The sequence below is a fragment of the Microcaecilia unicolor genome, chromosome 6, assembly GCF_901765095.1.
Source record: "Microcaecilia unicolor chromosome 6, aMicUni1.1, whole genome shotgun sequence".
Taxonomy (NCBI): Eukaryota; Metazoa; Chordata; class Amphibia; order Gymnophiona; family Siphonopidae; genus Microcaecilia; species Microcaecilia unicolor.
The window spans coordinates 252,788,792-252,807,793 of NC_044036.1; the positions used below are offsets into that span (position 1 = coordinate 252,788,792).

A 19,002-nucleotide genomic window follows, 5' to 3' on the forward strand; every position below is an offset into this window, starting at 1 on the left:
ATTACATTTGTACCCCGCGCTTTCCCACTCATGGCAGGCTCAATGCGGCTTACATATACAGGTACTTATTTGTACCTGGGGCAATGGAGGATTAAGTGACTTGCCCAGAGTCACAAGGAGCTGCCTGTGCCTGAAGTGGGAATCAAACTCAGTTCCCCAGGACCAGAGTCCACCACCCTAACCACTAGGCCACTCCTCCACTCCGATGATATCTTGCCAGCACGACTGACAGAAACAGGTATCAATGGAACAGTCCTTGTCTGGTTCAGATCCTATCTATCAGACAGGCAACAATCCATAATGTTTGGCAGCAACTCATCACCACCATGACATGCGGGGTACCACAAGGATCGATACTGTCACTTATTCTGTTCAATATTTACCTCAAGCCACTAGCTGAGCTGATTCGGTCAATGGAAACTCAGTTCTACATCTATGCGGATGATATGCAGCTACTCATACCCATTGAACCTGACTTACCTACAGCCTTGAATAAACTGATTACCTGTCTAACATCAATTCAAGAATGGGCTAAACACAACAAACTTTGCCTGAACCCAAGTAAAACCGAGCTTCTCTGCGTCCCTAACACGTGGATACATACCTGACATCAAAATCCATTTTGGAGAGTATGAACTTCCCCTCAAATCACAAGTCAGGAACCTTGGAATACAGTTAGGTTCAGCACTTACTCTGATTCCCCAAATCCAAGCAACCTTCAAGAGCTGCTTCTACTATTTGTGAGCTACGCTGCCTCTCTCCTTACATCGAGAAGGTAAATCTTATCCCAGTTGTGCATGCCTTGGTAACAACAAGACTGGATTATTGCAATGCACTATACAATGGTCTGACTACAAAGGGCCTGCACCAGCTTCAGTTGATTCAGAATGCAGCAGCAAGACTCGTAGAAGGTTGCAAGCGATGTAACCACATCACACCATTTTTGCAAAAACTCCATTGGCTACCAGTACAATACAGGGCTAAATTTAAAACTCTATGTCTGATCTTCAAGGCCCTGAAAGGATGTGGCCCCAAGTATCTGAAGAATAGGATGATCCTCCACACACCGTCATGGACACTAAGGTCCTCCCAAGGACTTTTACTAACTACACCCTCTCCAAAAGACATTACACGATGTTATACCCGCAAGCGAGCCTTCTCCAGAGTATCCCCCACACTCTGGAATGCCTGTTTTCAAATCTATGCTGAAAACCCACCTTTAACTGTCTTGTCTGTCTGTATTATTTAGATTGTAAGCTCTTTTGAGCAGGGACTGTCTCTTTGTATCAGGTGTTCAGCGCTGCGTGCGTCTGGTAGCGCTATACAAATGCTAATAATAATTATAATTGCCTGAAAGGTCCCGCTTAACACAAGACTATCTCTGCTTCAGGAAGCAGGTGAAAGCTTGGCTCTTCAACCAGGCCTTTAATGGAAGAAGTAACTAACTTGTTAGTCTCATTCAAACACACAAGGATTGACTCAGGCTGCACATACTGCAGCGGGACACGTTTATCCACTCCTACCCTAGCTGAGATAATATTTAACCATCTCTTTGACCTCATGTGCAACTTTCTTCAAATCAGTCACCTTACTTTCTAACTCTTCCTACTTTTTTTACCCATCTATATGTTACAACTTTGCCTTACCCTTCACTACCAATTATAATGTTCTATTACTTATTGTGTTGACATTGCAAGTAGTATACCATGCCATACTTTGTATTGTTAGTTGATTTACTGCTGTAATTGCCTATTGCTCATGTTTGATTTATTCTTATTGTACACCGCCTTGAGTGAATTTCTTCAAAAAGGTGGTAAATAAATCCTAATAAATAAATAAATAAATGTAGAGTGTGGTAGAGCATGAAGAGTGTGGGACTTTTTGATAAGCATTATATAATGAAGGAAGACAACATACTTGTGGTATTATTTGGGAAAAGATCACAAACCCTTTCAAAGAGGAGGAATTGGAAACATTTCTTGTTGCTGTTGTGACATGCTGAAGTCAGAAGTTTACACAAAGGCACAATAAGGTGGCATGTGTTATCTGCTGGAAACATTATAACGTTGCTGTACCACACTAACACTATAATGACCCTAAGAGAATTGGTTGGGATCACCTGAGACATTCCAATTCCAACTAATAAAAAGCTTGATGAAAGAAAACCAGACATAGCAGTAAAGAAGAAAAACACAAAAATAAAAAAGGACTACACCTAGGCTAAGCTGAAAAACAGCTATACCATTCTCATATTCTCTTCATTACTGCTCCCCCACATTAAAGGAAGCCATACCACCTATATACCCACTTCAACTAACACAAAAGGAACAGCCCTATCTTTTACAATCATTCTAAATATCATTGCCTGGTTTCTACAGGTAAATTATTCCACAACACCAAGCAAGAAATCAAAAAGGCTCTTGCTCTAATTTGCTATCTCTGTAATTTCTATAGTTCAGGCACATACAATAGTACCTAGTGGCTCAATTTCTGGCAACTTACTATTCCAGTTTGTCTCATAAATATTCTGTACCATTTCCCCTTCAAACCTTGAACATCAAAACAAGTCACCTAAAACATACCTTCTTGACAATAGGTAACAGTGTAAGACCTCAACTAAGGGCCTAGCCAAATTCTGCCTTTTCTGCCATAATACCACCCTTGTCACTGCATTTTGTATTGGCTGAAGCCTTTGTATCAGTTCTTCTGGGAGGTAAATGCAAAACTCATTACAATAATCCAAATGGGTTGTCACCACTGAATGTACTACCCTCTTACTGCAGTACTTCTAAACAAGTTGATTACTGGAGCCCAGGCAATGTGGATCTTGTCAAGCAAACTTGACTGAATTCTTTGATGAGGTGTCAAATAATGGATCAAGGAGGTGCAGTGAATGTTTCTGATTTGCACATCAGAAGATGGGTTAACAAGCTAGCCATAAGAACATAAAGCTTGCCATATTGGGATAGACCAAAGGTCCATGAAGCCCAACAGTGGCCGATCCAGGTAGCAAGTACCTAACAAAATTCTGTCATATTCAGAAAGATGCCTGTGCCCCAGCCAATTATTCTGTCCCCAATATTACTTTCTCACAAAGGGCAGGGGTTCTAGTAGCACTGAGTATACCAGTAGACAAGGAATTCCCAGGCTGCAGGAGAGGGGAAGAGAGGTTGCAGATGCCCAGAAGTCTTTGGAGGGGTAGGGTTAGTGAATAGAGAAGCCCTGAGGAAGAGGAGCCTCCTTGGATCCACAGCCAGTATGTAATGATTTCCAGCAGGTTCAAGGGGATGGAGTTCCTAATGAGACCCGAAAGGCTGGAGGAACCTACTCCTATGGAAGTAGAGGAGCCTGAGATACAAGGGGAGGATCAAATGTCAGAAGCAGAGTTTATGGATTGCTCTGATGCAGCCAATTGTGTAGAACCCCAAAGTATGTAAATGTGAGAAAAGGGGATTCCCAGATACCTTCTACAATTATCTGGTTGACAGCTGTGGGGTGGGGGATAGTGCCTGTTATATAAGGCTAAGGGGAGAAGCTGTCAGGGGTCCCCCCAGAACTCATAAACCTGGGAGAGCCCAAACCAGAGGAGAGACTAAACAAGGTCCTGGATTTTTTCACTTCTGATTTGCATATGACTTGTGGATAGCTAAAATCCTTGGATTATAAGTTCCTAGGTTAGGAATCCATGGGTTGTAATTTATCTTGTGGACTTTACAATCTAATCCTAAAGAGTCATGCTGATGACTGGATGCTAAATTTGTTTGTTCACCCTGAGTGGAAAAATGGCCCATAATCAGGACCCTGGGAGCAGTCAGCATGATACACTCGGGCTCATTTTCAAAGCACTTAGCCTCCCAAAGTTCCATAGAAACCTATGGAACTTAGCCTCCCAAAGTGCTTTGAAAATGTGCCTCAACATATATTAGCTTACTTAGAACATCTAGGGTTGTGGACCTGTCCTGAAGGGCAAAGGACCCCTTTTTCTTGTAGAGTATTGGGATCTTATCTTAGACTACTGCATGGACCTTACAAATTAACAGATATGAATTGCTGGCAAAGGACCCCTATCTGTGACAATCTCAAAAGAGTAAAACAGATTTATGCTACTTATCCTAGAAATAAGCAGTGGATTTTCCCAAGGCCATCTTAATAATGGCTTATGGAGTTTTAAGAAATTATCCAAACCTTTTATAAACCCTGCTAAGCTAACTGCTTTTTACTACATTATAGGGTAATGAATTCCAGAGTTTAATTACATGTTGTGTGAAGAAATATGTTCTACCATTTGTTTTACATTTACTACTTAGTAGCTTCATTGTATGCCCCCTAGTCCTTGTAGTTTTGGAAAGAGTAAACAAGCGATTCATGTCTATCTATTCCAATCAGCATTTTATAGACCAATTATCTCTCCTCAGCCATCTCTTTTCCAGTAGGAGAGCCAGATGATTTTTGCAGGTGGTATTGGCTTCTGGTTTGGAAAGGTCCAGAAGAAAGGAGAAACCATCCTGAATCAGGCAGCCATGAGAATGGTGTCAGGGGAGTTGCTGGGCAACTGAATGAAAGCTGAGATTTAAAACTATGTTTAAGGAATTACAGAGAGTGTTTGAACTGAGACTGATTTAAAACCTTGCTGAAGGGATTATAAATAGGGTTTGAAGTGAAACTGTGATTTAAACCCCTGATTAAAGGAATTACCAAAAGTGTTTGATCTGAGCCTGGGATTTAAAACTCTGCTTTGAGGATGACTAAGGGGGCTTTGTGAATGGGAGCAGCAAGCCTTGAAGAGGAATTGAGATAATTTATAGTTTATTAAAACTTGCTATACTTCTCAAATTGACATGCAGAGCAAAGTGGTATACAGGCTAAAATTAAAAAAGAAAAAGAAATGGCACTCCATTATTAATAGGATAGGAAAGAGTAAACATAATGTTAAAGTTTAATATACAATAGCCGGGTAAAGTGAGGAAGGAGAAAAAAATGGGGAAGTACAGGGACCAGAGGATCTCAATCAGGCACTTCCAGTTGATTTGTGTTGCCATATGCTTGGTTATATAGCCAAGTCTTTAAGTCAGATTTAAACCTCTTAAATTATAGATTACTTCGGATAGGTAAAGGAAAATTGTTCCAGATAAGGGGGTGAAAAAAAATAGAAGACACTGCGCCTTGTGGACTCCAATTGAGCGGCTTTGGGGCTTGGCAAAACGAGGTGATGGTCGTTTAAAGAGCGAAGCATCTGGCTAGGTGAATAAGAAATTGTAAGATTTTTCAACACCCTCACTTATCACCCCTACCACTGCAATTTCCCCACCCCTAGCTGTCTGTTCGTCTGTCCAATTTAGATTGTAAGCTCTGTTGAGCAGGGACTGTCTTTTCATGTTGATTTGTACAGCGCTGCGTAAGTCTAGTAGCGCTATAGAAATGTTTAATAATAGTAGTAGTAGTAGTAGTAGTATAGGCAATCTGGCAGTCCTACTCTGAAGGCCTTTGAAAATAATTCGTTGCTCCACAGGCAACCAGTGCTGTTTTTTCAACAGATGTGTTATGTGGTCCAAATGTTTTGCATGACATAGGAATCTGATAGCCATATTTTAGAGAGTCTGTAATTTCTTCACCATGATCCGAGATAGCCCAGCATAAATGATAGTGCAGTAATCAAGGCGCAAAACAAAAACAAAACACCTACCTCCCAACGCTCATCTCCCATGTTTAATTTTACTCATCCGTTAACCCCATTAATCTTGTGTTTACTACAAACTGTATATTCTTCTTACAACTTTGTAAATCTTTATGTTGTTACTATGTAAGCCGCATTGAGCCTGCCGTGTGTGGGAAAGTGCGGGGTACAAATGTAATAAATAAATAAAAGAAAGAATAAGGGTATGAAAATGATCAAAATTCACAAAATGCTGAATAGCTCATAGCTGACGGAATATAAAGAAGCTAGTTTTTGACAGATGTGAGATCTGGGGTAGAAAAGACAAGGAAGAATGAAAAATAACTCTGAGATATCGAAAGGTGGTTGCTGGGGTAACTAAGGGGCCATTTTACAAAGGCGTGCCAAAAAGTGGCCTGTGGTAGTGTGTGCAAGTGTATTGGATGTGCACTGGTTCATTTCTCCAATGGGTTTGGAAAAAAGGGTTTTTTGGGGGGCCAGGAAATGGACGTGTGGCCAAATGAAAACCAGAGTGAGTCTATTTATTACATTTCCCACTCATAGCAGGTTTCCCACTCATAACAGGTTCAATGTGGCTTACATATTATGTACAGGTACTTATTTGTACCTGGGGCAATGGAGGGTTAAGTGACTTGCCCAGAGTCACAAGGAGTTGCCTGTGCCTGCAGTGGGAATTGAACCCAGTTCCCCAGGACCAAAATCCACCACGCTAACCACTAGGCCACTCCTGAGCTCTTAATGCCACCCATTGACTTTGCAGTAAGGGCTCACGCATTACTCGTGCGGTAACTGTCCAGGACACATCAACTGCTGATTACCACTGGGAACACTCCTGCGGTAGAAAATAGAAAATTATTTTCTGCCGCGTGTTTTTGTCATGCACCAAATTCAGAATTACTGCCCGGGGCACATGGTAATGCCAATTTGGCACATGCTGGACACACATAGGTCCTTGAGCGTCTTTGTAAAAGGGCCCTTGTTTCCAAACAGATTAATAGAGAGAGTTGGTCCGGCTAGAGTTGAAGTAAACCTGGAGGCTACAGTCTTATCTTTAATACTAATCAATGGTTTATTAACTAGTCAGCTACTGCATCCAAGCAGAAGCATAGCCAGGTTTTGATGTTAGGGGGAGTAGACCTTTTGTAAAATAAGCCTCAGTGTGAAGCTGAAGGCTGATCCGCATAGCCGCTATTTTATTCATAATCTGTTTAGGGAAGTGGCTGCTCCCCTTGCACCCCACCTAGCTATGCCTGTGCATCCAACCAATCCTGAAGTAGATATAGAGACAGAGAGAAAGGACAAGTAAGACTGATTAGCAAAATATCGTCTGCATAGATATAAGCTGAGATTCCGGTAGACTGAATGAGAGAAGCAAGAGGACTCAAAAATAAAATTAAAGAGAAGATGAGAAAGAATTGAACCTTGTAGAAATAGAAATAGAATCAGAGGCTGTAACCTGAAAACAGCGGTGAGAAAGAAATGATGCAAACCAAACAAATACCGGACCAGAAATCCCGAGACTGGAAAGGTGAGAAAGAAGCAGAGAATGATTGACCAGATCAAATGCTGCAGAGAGAACAAGAGAGATTGCCAGAACTATTTTGTGTTTATTGAGATGAGAGTGAATTTCACTTAACAGGGCAGCCATGACAGTTTCCGTACTAAAGTGGGATCTGAACTCTGACTGCCTGGGGTATAAAGCCAGTACCTTTTCTGCATATAACTAGAGTTGGATACAAGGCGGTAGTTACTTATGATAGCTGGATCAAGGACTGGCTTTTTCAGAAGGATTGGCGGACAGTGGCCAATTTCCATATGTCAGTGTGAAGAAACAGTCCAGCTTATTTTCGAAAGAGATCGCCGGCCATCTTCCGACACAAATTGGGAGATGGCCGGCGATCTCATGAACCCAGCCAAATCAGTATAATTGAAAGTTGATTTTGGCCGGCTCCAACTGCTTTCCATCGTGGGGTTGACGAAAGTTCAAGGGGGCATGTCAGCATGGTAGCGAAGGCGGGACGGGGCGGGACAGGGGCGTGTGTTGAGATGGCCGGCTTCGCCTGATAATGGAAAAAAGAAAGCCGGCTTTGACGAGCATTTCGACGGTTTCACTTGGTCCCTTTTTTTTCAGGTCCAAGTCCCAAAAAAGTGCCCGAACTGACCAGATGACCACCAGAGGGAATTGGGGATCACCTCCCCTCACTCCCCCAGTGGTCATTAACCCCTTCCATCCTCAAAAAAACAATTTAAAAAACTTTTTTTGCCAGCCTCAAATGTCATACTCAGGTCCATCGCAGCAGTATACAGGTCCCTGGAGCGGTTTTAGTGGGTGCAGTGCACTTCAGGCAGGCGGACCCAGGCCCACCCCCCCTACCTGTTACACTTGTGGTGGTAAATGGGAGTCCTCCAACCCCCCCCAAACCCACTGTACCCACATGTAGGTGCCCCCCTTCACCCGTAAGGGCTATGGTAATGGTGTAGAGTTGTGGGGAGTGGGTTTTGGGGGGGGGGATTTGGGGTGCTCAGCACCCAAGGTAAGGGAGCTATGCACCTGGGAGCTATTTTAATTTTTTTTTTTTTAACTTTTTAGAAGTGCCCCCTAGGGTGCCTGGTTGGTGTCCTGGCATGTCAGGGGGACCAGTGCACTACAAATGCTGGCTCCTCCCATGACCAAATACCTTGCATTTGGCCGGGTTTGAGATCGCCGGCATTAGTTTCTATTATTGGCAGAAATCAATGCCGGCCATCTCTAAAGCCGGCCAAGATCCTGAGATTGTATTATCAAAACGAAAGATGGCTGGCCATCTCGTTTTGAAAATACAGTTGGCTCCTCCCCTTTGCGGCGCCGTCCTCGGAGATGGCCGGCGCCATTCGATTATGCCCCTCAGTGTGTTTTAAGCCTGTAAAATGTATTGGATATTTTCCTTAATTGATTATGTTCTGAAGTGTATTTCTCCTATTTGGCCAACAGGTGGTGTTTCTTTGCTGTACAGCTGTTACAGAGAACGGAGTGTTTTTTCTTTAGTTTGACACAAACAGGAAGCAAGAAGCGGTATATATTTGAAATCTTGTAGACTAGGCTCTGATTGGCCCATGAGCTCACCTCATTTGGATTTTACTGGTTTTGAGTTCAGTTTCAGCCTGGTAGAAGAGAGAGAGAGAGAGAGAGAGAGAGAGTGTGTGAGAGAGATCTTTGCTGAAGCCCTGTAAAAACCAGTTATATTTGATAACTGGTGAACAGCTATATATGTCCTGATCTCCCCAGGTACTTTCTAGGAAGTATGCAAATGTTTAGTTAGTTTTCTAATTGATCCATTTTTCAGTTACTTGTTACATCTGCTAATTGCACATTTTTTGTCCACTGTTCCAAGTTCTGAGAATAAACACATTTTTGTTTTGTTCCATTATGGCTGTAGAATGTCCAAGTGTTAGGAACACCCTAATCCCACCATTGAAACACCCCCTGACATGCCTCCCTTGTAATGAACTGCAGATGAATTGGATAAATAAACATCTTCAAAACAGGTTTGAAAAAACTGATTTGGTCATTTTGTGAGAAAAATGTCCAAATGCTGCTTTGTGACACTTTTTAGATGTTTTTCTCTTTCGCAAATGAGCCCTATATTGACATAGTAAATGATGGCAGATACAGACCTGAACGGTCCAACCAGTTTGCCCAACATTCACACTCATTATCAATTCATAACTAAACCAGCAATGAATGTGGTATAAAATACTTGATCTTGGTCTTTCTTTGCCATTTCTTAGACATAGTCCATAAATAAAAATTAAAAATGAAATACAAAGATTTGAAAATATTTTAATGGATTGTTCTGATGCAGCTACTCAAAACAGGAGGAAATGTTGAGGCTGGTTGACTTTGGGTTTATGTATTTTCATAATTTTGTAACAAACTTATCGCCCTGTTTACAAAGCCATGCTTGGGGCTGTTGGTGCGGTACAAAGCCCATTCAAAGTAAATGGGCTGCATCAGCTTTGCCGTGCAGCAGGGGGGGGGGGGGGTTAATTGCAATTTACTGTTTCTGTTTCTCCAAGCTGCCCTCACTCCCTGATTGTAGTTCTGAGGAGGAGCTCCCTACCACATTCAAGGGAGAGGGAGTTGGGGGTGCCGGGGCCGGTGGAAGGACACAGGGTGGGGCTATGGAGGAAACACCATATCATCCCTTGCTTCAGGCAGAAGGCAGTATACTCAAAAGTTTGTCCAGGGCCCTGGAGAAGTATACCAGAAAAGATAAACTACAGGGCTCACGGTGATATAGCCTAGATGAGACTGGGTCCAATTGAACTTGAAGCCCAAATGAACAGGAGAAGGTTGCTGGGCCAAAACCCATCTAAACTATAAATTTCATAAAAGATGAGAGCAAAAATAAGGGCAGAAGCAGGCCTGAGCTCTGCACACACCACACAGTCTCCTTAATAGAGGTACACTTAGAATTAACCGTCGGGGCCTCTTGCCTGAAGATAATCAGAAATAGTGATGAAACAATTTGTCTGCAGCACATGCATTTCTGCCGCAATCGTTAACATTTAGTTTGAGGGAACAGGAAAGAGTGGCCTGCAGTTTCACTTAAGCAAACAAGAAACACATTGAACAAAAATTGTGTCGCACACGTCTCTCTAACAAAGAGCTCCCAGAGAGGGAAACATTCATCCTGGCACCTCATTGGATTCGTTCCACTCCAGGACATCCATGTTGAGTTTTTTTAATGATTCTTTTTCAATGTCTTCTGTGTCTATGAAAAATACTATACTGAAAGAACTGGAAACTGGCTTTAATGGAGGCTTTAATGGAGCAGGAAAGGCTCTTGCCCAGTAAATGGTTATGGTTATGGTTTATTGGACTTGATAAACCACTTTTACATGCTATGGCACAACATCGTGGTGTATAGTACAAGACTCAATTCACAGAAGTCAAAAAGGAATGCAGAGAAAATACAGAAACTAAAGACCATACATTCAAAGAAATTCAGTCTCACATTCCAAAAAGGGACAATCTTGCAAGCATAGTAAATCCCACTGAGCGCATCAGGAAGGGATATTCAGTGGCACTAAACGGGCAATGCCGCTGAATATCCCTGCTGACTTCTGTGGCAATATTCAGTGCTGGTGGCCACAAGCTAAGCAAGCAAGTAGGACTGATTAAATAGTCCTAACTTTGCCTGGTTAGCTAGGTGGGTATGGCACTGAATATTGGTTATACCTGCATAACTTCTGTATATTGCCAGATATTCAATGCCACCATTAGCTGAATATTGACCTATGAGTTCCTCCATATTTGAACTGAAAAGAATGCATATTAGCAGTGATGGTATAAGCTTCCTCCTTACATGGCCCTCAGAGGCAGTGGTATAGCCATGGGTGAGCCCATCCAAAATTCTGGCACCCTTGTTTTGGTTGGTGGGGATCCCCAGCCCTCCCAGATGAAGAGGTCCTCCAGCGGCCAGAACAAGTCACTCTCATTGCAGCTATTGCGCTGGTCCTCCCTCTCCTGTGCATGCTCAGTTTTTGTGCCTGTGTGAAAAGTGACCACCCACTGTGGGGGAGGGGGAGGGAGGAGATGCAGCATGGTGGCAGCATGTGCACAGTGCTACTGGCTGTACCGATAGGGGAATAACTTGTTCTGCCTATCAGAGAATCTCTTCAGCTGGTAGGGCTTCGGGATCCCCGCTAGCTCAGGTATTTAAAATTTGTTGGAAGTCGCTGGGGCGGGGTATGAATTGTGTGCCTACCTATTTTGGGCTCAGGCCAACCCAAAATAGCTTGTCTGGCTATGCCACTGCTCAGAGGACTCACCTTGAAAATGAGTCTAAAGTGTTTCCACTGAGGTTGCCAAGAAAGGTGCTAGTTATTGACTACTGTGGTGGTCTATAATGGGTTCTAATGAGTCTCATCCCAACAAATGAAATATGGATTCTTTCCTCTAACTGGCAGGTGCAATGAGTTCCTTTATGCAGTTTTTTTTATTGGTCCCCATCCTACTTCAGGGTGCACAGATTTCTGCTTGATACAAGTTCAGGACTAAGGTGCATTGGCAGAGCTGTGTGTGTGGAGTGGGGTGGGGTCTTATGACTGGAAAAGTAGGGAATGGTGCAAGTGAGCAGGGCTGCCGAGAGGAGGGGGCAAAATTCCCCAAGCCTGGGCCTCCAAGGGGGGCCTGGCGCCGGGGTCTCTCTTCTGTTCCTGAAGGGACCCGAGTGATCGCGTCCTGACAGGAGCAGGAGAGAGAAAACTCTGGCGCCGGGCCCCCCTTGGAGGGTGGGGAAGACTCGGAGCAGCAGACATCGCAGGTCTTCCTCCATTGCTGCTCTTCTACCCATTGCTTGCTGAGCAGCTGCTTTTCCTCTCAGGCGCGCATGCTCGATTTTGAAACCGAGAATGCCCTGAGAGGAAAAGCAGCCACAGGGGCAGGCAGTTGGCAGAGTAGAGTCAGTGCTGCAGGAAGACGTCTTCTGCTGGCTGGTCCTCGGGATCCCCGCCAGCCAAGGTATTTCAATCCTGTAGCGGCAGCAATCAGGGAAAGCACTGCAGCAGCGATGGGGGGGGGGCGGGGGGGGGGGGCAGTGGATGATGATTATGGGGGGGGGGGGCATGGTAGTGGCCCTGCAAGTGAGTACTGAGATATACTGCAAACCTTGGGGGGGGGGGGTGGGGGGGTGCGGAAATGGAGAGGGTTTAGTATGGGGATGTGGATTTTAAGATTAAGGAGTGTGTTTTTGATTGTGTTGGGGTAAATAATCAAACTATTAATGCTGCTACAAACCCTACAGTTAATTTGATTGCACCAACAATCAAAGCTGAACTACATTATTGCCCCTGAAAAAATTCCCCCAAGAGATTTGTGCCTGCTTTCTCTGTACATAATTTTCCCATTGGAAAGAATATAGGTGATTTTGATTACAAAACTATGTATGCTGTTTCATCCCCTGCCCAAACACAGCTATTGGGATTACCTAAAAACAATGCTGGTGAAATTGCACCCATACAATAGTTCTGGAATCTCACCTGCATCAGGGTGAAAAATAATCAAAAAGCCCATTTTTATTTTAGGTTTTCTGGCTTCTTATGTATTTCACTGCTTGGCTTTGGTTTTTCTAAAATAAAAAGTCCCAATTTTGCCCTGCTTCCTCCACAACAAAAACATACATGCTAATTTTTCTAAATGTCTTTTGCCTTCCTATATTACAATCTATTGGTAAACTGCTAAACTTTATGGCTATTAGCATTAGAGAATCTGGTTTCTGTATTTTCCTGGTTTGGTCTTTATCAATAAGAGATTTGGGATTACCCTCAGCTCAGACACAGGCTATAGGCCTTGGGCAGTTAAAATCCCTCCATCTGTATCCTTCATCTACCTCCTCCTTTCTCCCCAGGACTGAATTTTGTTATATAGTCTTCCTAAGACACATAGCCAATAGGCTTCAATTAAGTGGAAATCACACCTGTGTTGCCTTTGATAATACAACTGCTCTATATCAAACCCATTAATCAAAATGACTATAATTCAATACAATAGCTGCAGTGCTTTCATCCTAAAACAAACCATTTGGAGCCTTAGAGCTTACCCCATCTGTCTCAGTTTACTGCTTTGAAAAAAACAGTTACATCAACTCAGGAAAGAATTATCTGAAATAAAAATCCACCCCCCTCCCCACCAGGATAGAAGAAAATAATCCATTCTCATTCCCACCAAAAATCAGACAACCCAAGTATCAGCGGATTGCAATAAGCTCTGGTAAAATACGACCTTTAACAGAGATCCCCATTCCCCAAAGAACACCCCTGAAAAATGCTTTCTCTGCCTAGGGAAATGATGATGCTCCAATGTTAGAACCCAAATGGACCTTATAGAAGAAAGGTGACACCCAATGTACCAAAATGCTCTCAGGCAATGTCAAAAGAACTCAAAATAGGAGTCAGGTCAGCTAAATTCCATGACTGCTGCTGAGCCTAGATTGAATTACGGGCCAATATTCAGTGCTGGCTGGTTAAGTTTATAGTGGCCAAATTTAGGCCTGCTATTTGGGTGGCTCAATTTGGCCGCCAAAGTTAACTGGCAATGTGTTGAATATTTGCAATATATCCAATTAACCGCTATGCGCTAAGCGGTAATATTCAGCGGAGATAATCGGTTATCTCGAGCTGAATATTAGCACTTAGCCAGTTAAATGCTATTTAACTAGCCAGGAGTTGGAACATCTCTCCCCCCTCCCCTTGTGTAGTAACAGGCATTTCTGTTACCGGTAATCCTGGACACTGATCACTGACTCCGACACTGACACAAAAGTAACTGCAAGCAGGGCCAGTTGGGGCCTTGAGCATCTGTGCATGCTCAAGGCCTGCTGGCTCAGGGGAGCTTACTACCAGTAAGAGAAATGTCAGTCACTTCGGTGGGGGGAGGGAGGGAGAGAAGGAGACAGAAGTAAGAAGTATTAGTTACTGCGGGAGGGAGGGAGGTAGAGGGAGAGAAATGCCGGTAATCTTGGGAGGGAGGGAGAGAAATACTGGTCACTGCGGGAGGAGAAGGGAGAAGGGTGGAGGGAGAGAAATGCCGGTCACTGTGGGAGGAGGGACAGGGTAATATTCAAGTTAATATTTCCCCGCCTCCCCTTTTTGTTATCTCAGCTTATATTCAGATGGGCTTATATTTGAATATATATATATATATGGTATACAGGTGGCTGGGGCAATAGATGGAACAAGAAGAGGCTATACTAGAATGATAGATTACACTTTTCTGTAGCAGTAAAAAGGATCCTAAGTGAAAATTTCATACAATACAGTATGTGGATTAGGTGTTTAAACTAAAGGAAGGGTGTGCAGGTAGAAGATAAAAACACGTTCAGGATGTCACCTCCAGCAAAAGTATTACAGTAGTGAGAAAAATAAAAAGAAACATCTTCAATCACTCATCAGCAAGGTAAGGGAAGAGGAAACTGGAATAAAACTATACAAAATGCAAGCAAACCATCCAAAAATTGCTGGAAGGCTATGAGCACAAATGTTCATAGTCTAGGCAACAAAAATTTCTAATCTGGAAGCCACTTTTTATTTTATTTAAAATCTCATACCCCGCCCATCTACAAATCTAGGTGACAAAACAATTTGTTAAGACAGTGGTCAAAGCCACCAAGATGCTAGACTGCATAGAGAGGTGCATAACCAGAAGAAGGGAGGGGGTGATAATGCCCCTGTACAAGTTGATGATGAGGCCCCACTTGGTGTTGGTGTACTGTATTCAGTTTTGGAGGCTCTGTCTTTCTAAGGATAAAAATAACACTTGAAGTGGTTCAGAAGAAGGCAACCAAAATAATATGGGGTCTGCATCAGAAGACATATGAGAAAAGGCTTGAAGTGCTGAATATATATACCCCAGGGGAGCTATCAATAATGAACAAATGAAGTCATTAATGAAGAAATAAATGTTTTTCAAAGACAAGGTAGAACCAGAGGATGTGAAATGAAACTGCAAGGAGGTAAACTTGAAAGCAACATCAGAAATACTTTTTAATGGAAAGTTGGTAGATGCCTGGAATACCCTCCTTGTGGTAGTGACAAAAACAGTGATGGAATTCAAAAAGGTATACCATAAACACAGATGGACCAAAAAATCTGAGCTCCTAAATTTAAATTAGGCTTCTAAATTTGTGCCCTATTTTCTGCTGAACTTAAATTTAAGAGCACGGCCGCTGAGAGACTAGGGCAAAAAATCTTGAGGGTGGCCCCCTACCCCCTGGACCCCCCCCCACTTCCCAGCTCCCCACCTGGCAGTAGCTTACTGCTTGCTCTGTCTCCTGCTCCTGTGTGCCACGTTATCGCGTTAACTCTGCTGTGCCAGCCATGGATCCTTCTTCCTGCTGTATCCCCTCCCGCCTATGCAGAAATAGGAAGTACTTTATATGGAAGGTGGGATGTGGCCGGCAAAGCAGGGTTAACATGATGATAACCCAGCAAACAGGTGCAGGAGACCAGTCCAGCCTTCTGCCTGTGCCTGCCACCAGAAGCCTGAAAAAGTGACTTTTCTATTGCTGGCGTCAGGCCCCCTGAGGCTGGGCCCAGGGGAATCTTGTCTGCTCTCTTGGCGGTCCTAATTAGGAACAAACAGTACTCCTGTTCTATATAAATTACAAAATCTTTATTAGTGAAAACAAACCAGTGTATTAAAAGAATTACCAAATAGTATCCCTGCAACTCACTCACACTGCCATCCACACCAGACTTATACCCTGATCACATATGTAAATCCCACAAAGAACATTGAACATAAACCCTAAATTGCCGTTTCTTCAGTCTCTGTGTATCATCAGAGCACAATCTCAATAAAGATCAGTCAATGAGCCCTAAAAAACACAAGGGCACACAAAACCCAGTTCTTAATAATTGTAGCAGATATTGAACATTGCTGATCTTTGTATCCAACAAGTTCTCAAGTGAAGAAAGAAAAAAAACTCCACTGCAATATTAAGCCACTGTTCTTATCCCTGTGATAAAAAAACCCACAGAGAAACACTGGGAATTGCAAAGTCACATAAATCTTCTGTGATCCTCCTGCACATAGTCAAACCTTTAAATTAAAGGCAGCCAAAGAATGCTTCAGGTAAGTGGGAGGCTTCCAGGGATAAATAAATTAAACCCACATAGTTGGTGTACTCCAAAGTTCCCCAATGGGAGACCGCATTTTGTAGCTCTTCCTCAGGGGGAACCACCCTCTATCACCAATGGGACTGCCTGTACGTTAGTCCCATTGGTAATAAGGGGTGGTTCCCCCTGAGGAAGAGCTACGAAATGCGGTCTCGCATTGGGGAACTTTGGAGTACACCAACTATGTGGGTTTAATTTATTTATCCCTGGAAGCCTCCCACTTACCTGAAGCATTCTTTGGCTGCCTTTAATTTAAAGGTTTGGCTGTGTGCAGGAGGATCACAGAAGATTTGTGTGACTTTGCAATTCCCAGTGTTTCTCTGTGGTTTTTTTTATCACAGGGATAAGAACAGTGGCTTTATATTGCAGTGGAGTTTTTTTCTTTCTTCACTTGAGAACTTGTTGGATACAAAGATCAGCAATGTTCAATATCTGCTACAATTATTAAGAACTGGGTTTTGTGTGCCCTTGTGTTTTTTTAGGGCTCATTGACTGATCTTTATTGAGATTGTGCTCTGATGATACACAGAGACTGAAGAAACTGCAATTTAGGGTTTATGATCAATGTTCTTTGTGGGATTTACATATGTGATCAGGGTATAAGTCTGGTGTGGATGGCAGTGTGAGTGAGTTGCAGGGATACTATTTGGTAATTCTTTTAATACACTGGTTTGTTTTCACTAATAAAGATTTTGTAATTTATATAGAACAGGAGTACTGTTTGTTGTTAATGTTTTAGGTACCTCCTATTATATATATACATCCCCTATTAGGATTAAGGTCCTAATTAGGAGCCTAAATTTTCATCTGAAAATTCATCTTAATTTAGGAGCTTAAAAGTTATGTTTATAAATTTAGGACTAATTAAAACTCACATCCAAAAAATAACGAACGTGAGAGGTAATATAAGTCCATAGATGAGAAGGACTATCAAAAGTGGAAATCTATAAATAAAATAACCACCAACAGACTATGTTCTTCGCCAATTTGCCAATATTCTCATCATCAGTCCCATTTATAAAAATTTACAACACTGCAGATATTGGAGTGTGTAAATTTAGGCCTATCATTTGTTTGCCTAGATTTATGATCCTAATTTATGAGCCTAGTGCTGAAAATTAGTACTGAGCTCTTAACTTTTCCCTGCACTAAATCCACCCCTGTTAACACCCACTTTTTATACTCCTAAATTTAGGAATTTAGGGCCTGATATTCAAAGTGATTTAGCCAACGGCTGATTGGTTAAATTGCTTGGTCAGGGCTAGCTGCTAAAATTCAGCTGCACTTAGGCTAAGTGCTGCTGAATATCGCGGCTATTGCCGAATACAAAGCCAGCTATGTTGGGAATGTTCCTGGGGCGGAGTCAGCACTTGGACCCTTAAATGCTGATATTCAGTCTTTAAGTGGTCAGTTTTACCGCATAAACGGGAGTGCATAGAAGTCTGTTCTATTTCCATGTGGTAATACAAAGAGACAGATTAAATTCAACTAGGACTCAAGCTTTTTTCTATTTATCTCCTTTTTTATGGAATCAGTGTCCTAGTAATGTTTAGAGGAAAGTTTTAAAAAGTTTAAAATTCTACTGAAAACACTGTTTAAGGAGGCTTTTAATATTGATTAAGGGGATAACAAACAGGTTTACTGATGTCTTTGTGAAAGGGAAATGGGACTTGATATACTGCCTTTCTGTGGTATTTTGCAACTACATTCAAAGCAGTTTATATGTATACAGGTAATTATTTTGTACCTGGGGCAATGGAGGGTTAAGTGACTTGCCCACAGGCACAAGGAGCTGCAGTGGGAATTGAACCCAATTCCTTAGGACAAAGTCTGCTGCACTAACCACTAGCCTACTCCTCCACTCCATGTGTTTTTATAAATAATGTGATTGCTCTTGGTTTTTCCTATTACTATTAAGGAGTTCCTTTTATTTATTATTATGTTTGTCTTTTATGAACTCCTTTGGTCTACTCATGTTAAGCAGTATACTACATTTTAATCAACATAAACAAATATAAATGAAAACCTATTGGGGGTAACCTGTATAAAGTGACCAGTAAAATGCTAAATAAAGACAAGGGGGGTAACCTGTACAAAGTGACAAGTACAATGCTATATGAAGACATAGAGGAGGTAACCTGTATAAAGTACAGGTACAATGCTAAATGAAGACATAGGAGGGATATCCTGTATACAGTGACAACACTAAATTAAGACAGAGAGGGGGTAACCTGCATAAAGTGACAGGTACAATTTCTAAATAGGCCATAGAGGGGGTACAAAGAACATAAGAACATAAGCATTGCCATAATAGAAGGTCCAGAAAGCCCAGAATCCTGTTTCCAACAGTGGCCAATCCTGGTTACAAGTACCTGGCAAGATCCCAAAACAGTACAATACATTTTATGCTGCTTACCCTAGAAATAAGAAGTGGATTTTCCCCAAGTGCATCTTAATTATGGTTTATGGACTTTTCTTTTAGGAAGATATCCAAACTTTTTTAAACCACGCTAAGCTAACTGCTTTTACCACATTCTCTGGCAACGAATTCCGGAGTTTAATTATATGTTGAATGAAAATTTTTTTTCTCCAATTTGTTTTAAATTTATTCCTTCGTAGCTTCATTGTGTATCCCCTAGTCCTAGTATTTTTGGAAAGAGTAAACAAAT

The 19,002-nt window shown here is 42.2% G+C and overlaps 1 protein-coding gene across 1 annotated transcript in view; it reads right to left on the minus strand.

The window, feature by feature from the left end:
• The window catches only part of WHRN (whirlin), a 314,680-nt gene that overhangs the window by 93,671 nt on the left and 202,007 nt on the right, over positions 1–19,002 (minus strand). The window lies entirely within an intron of this gene.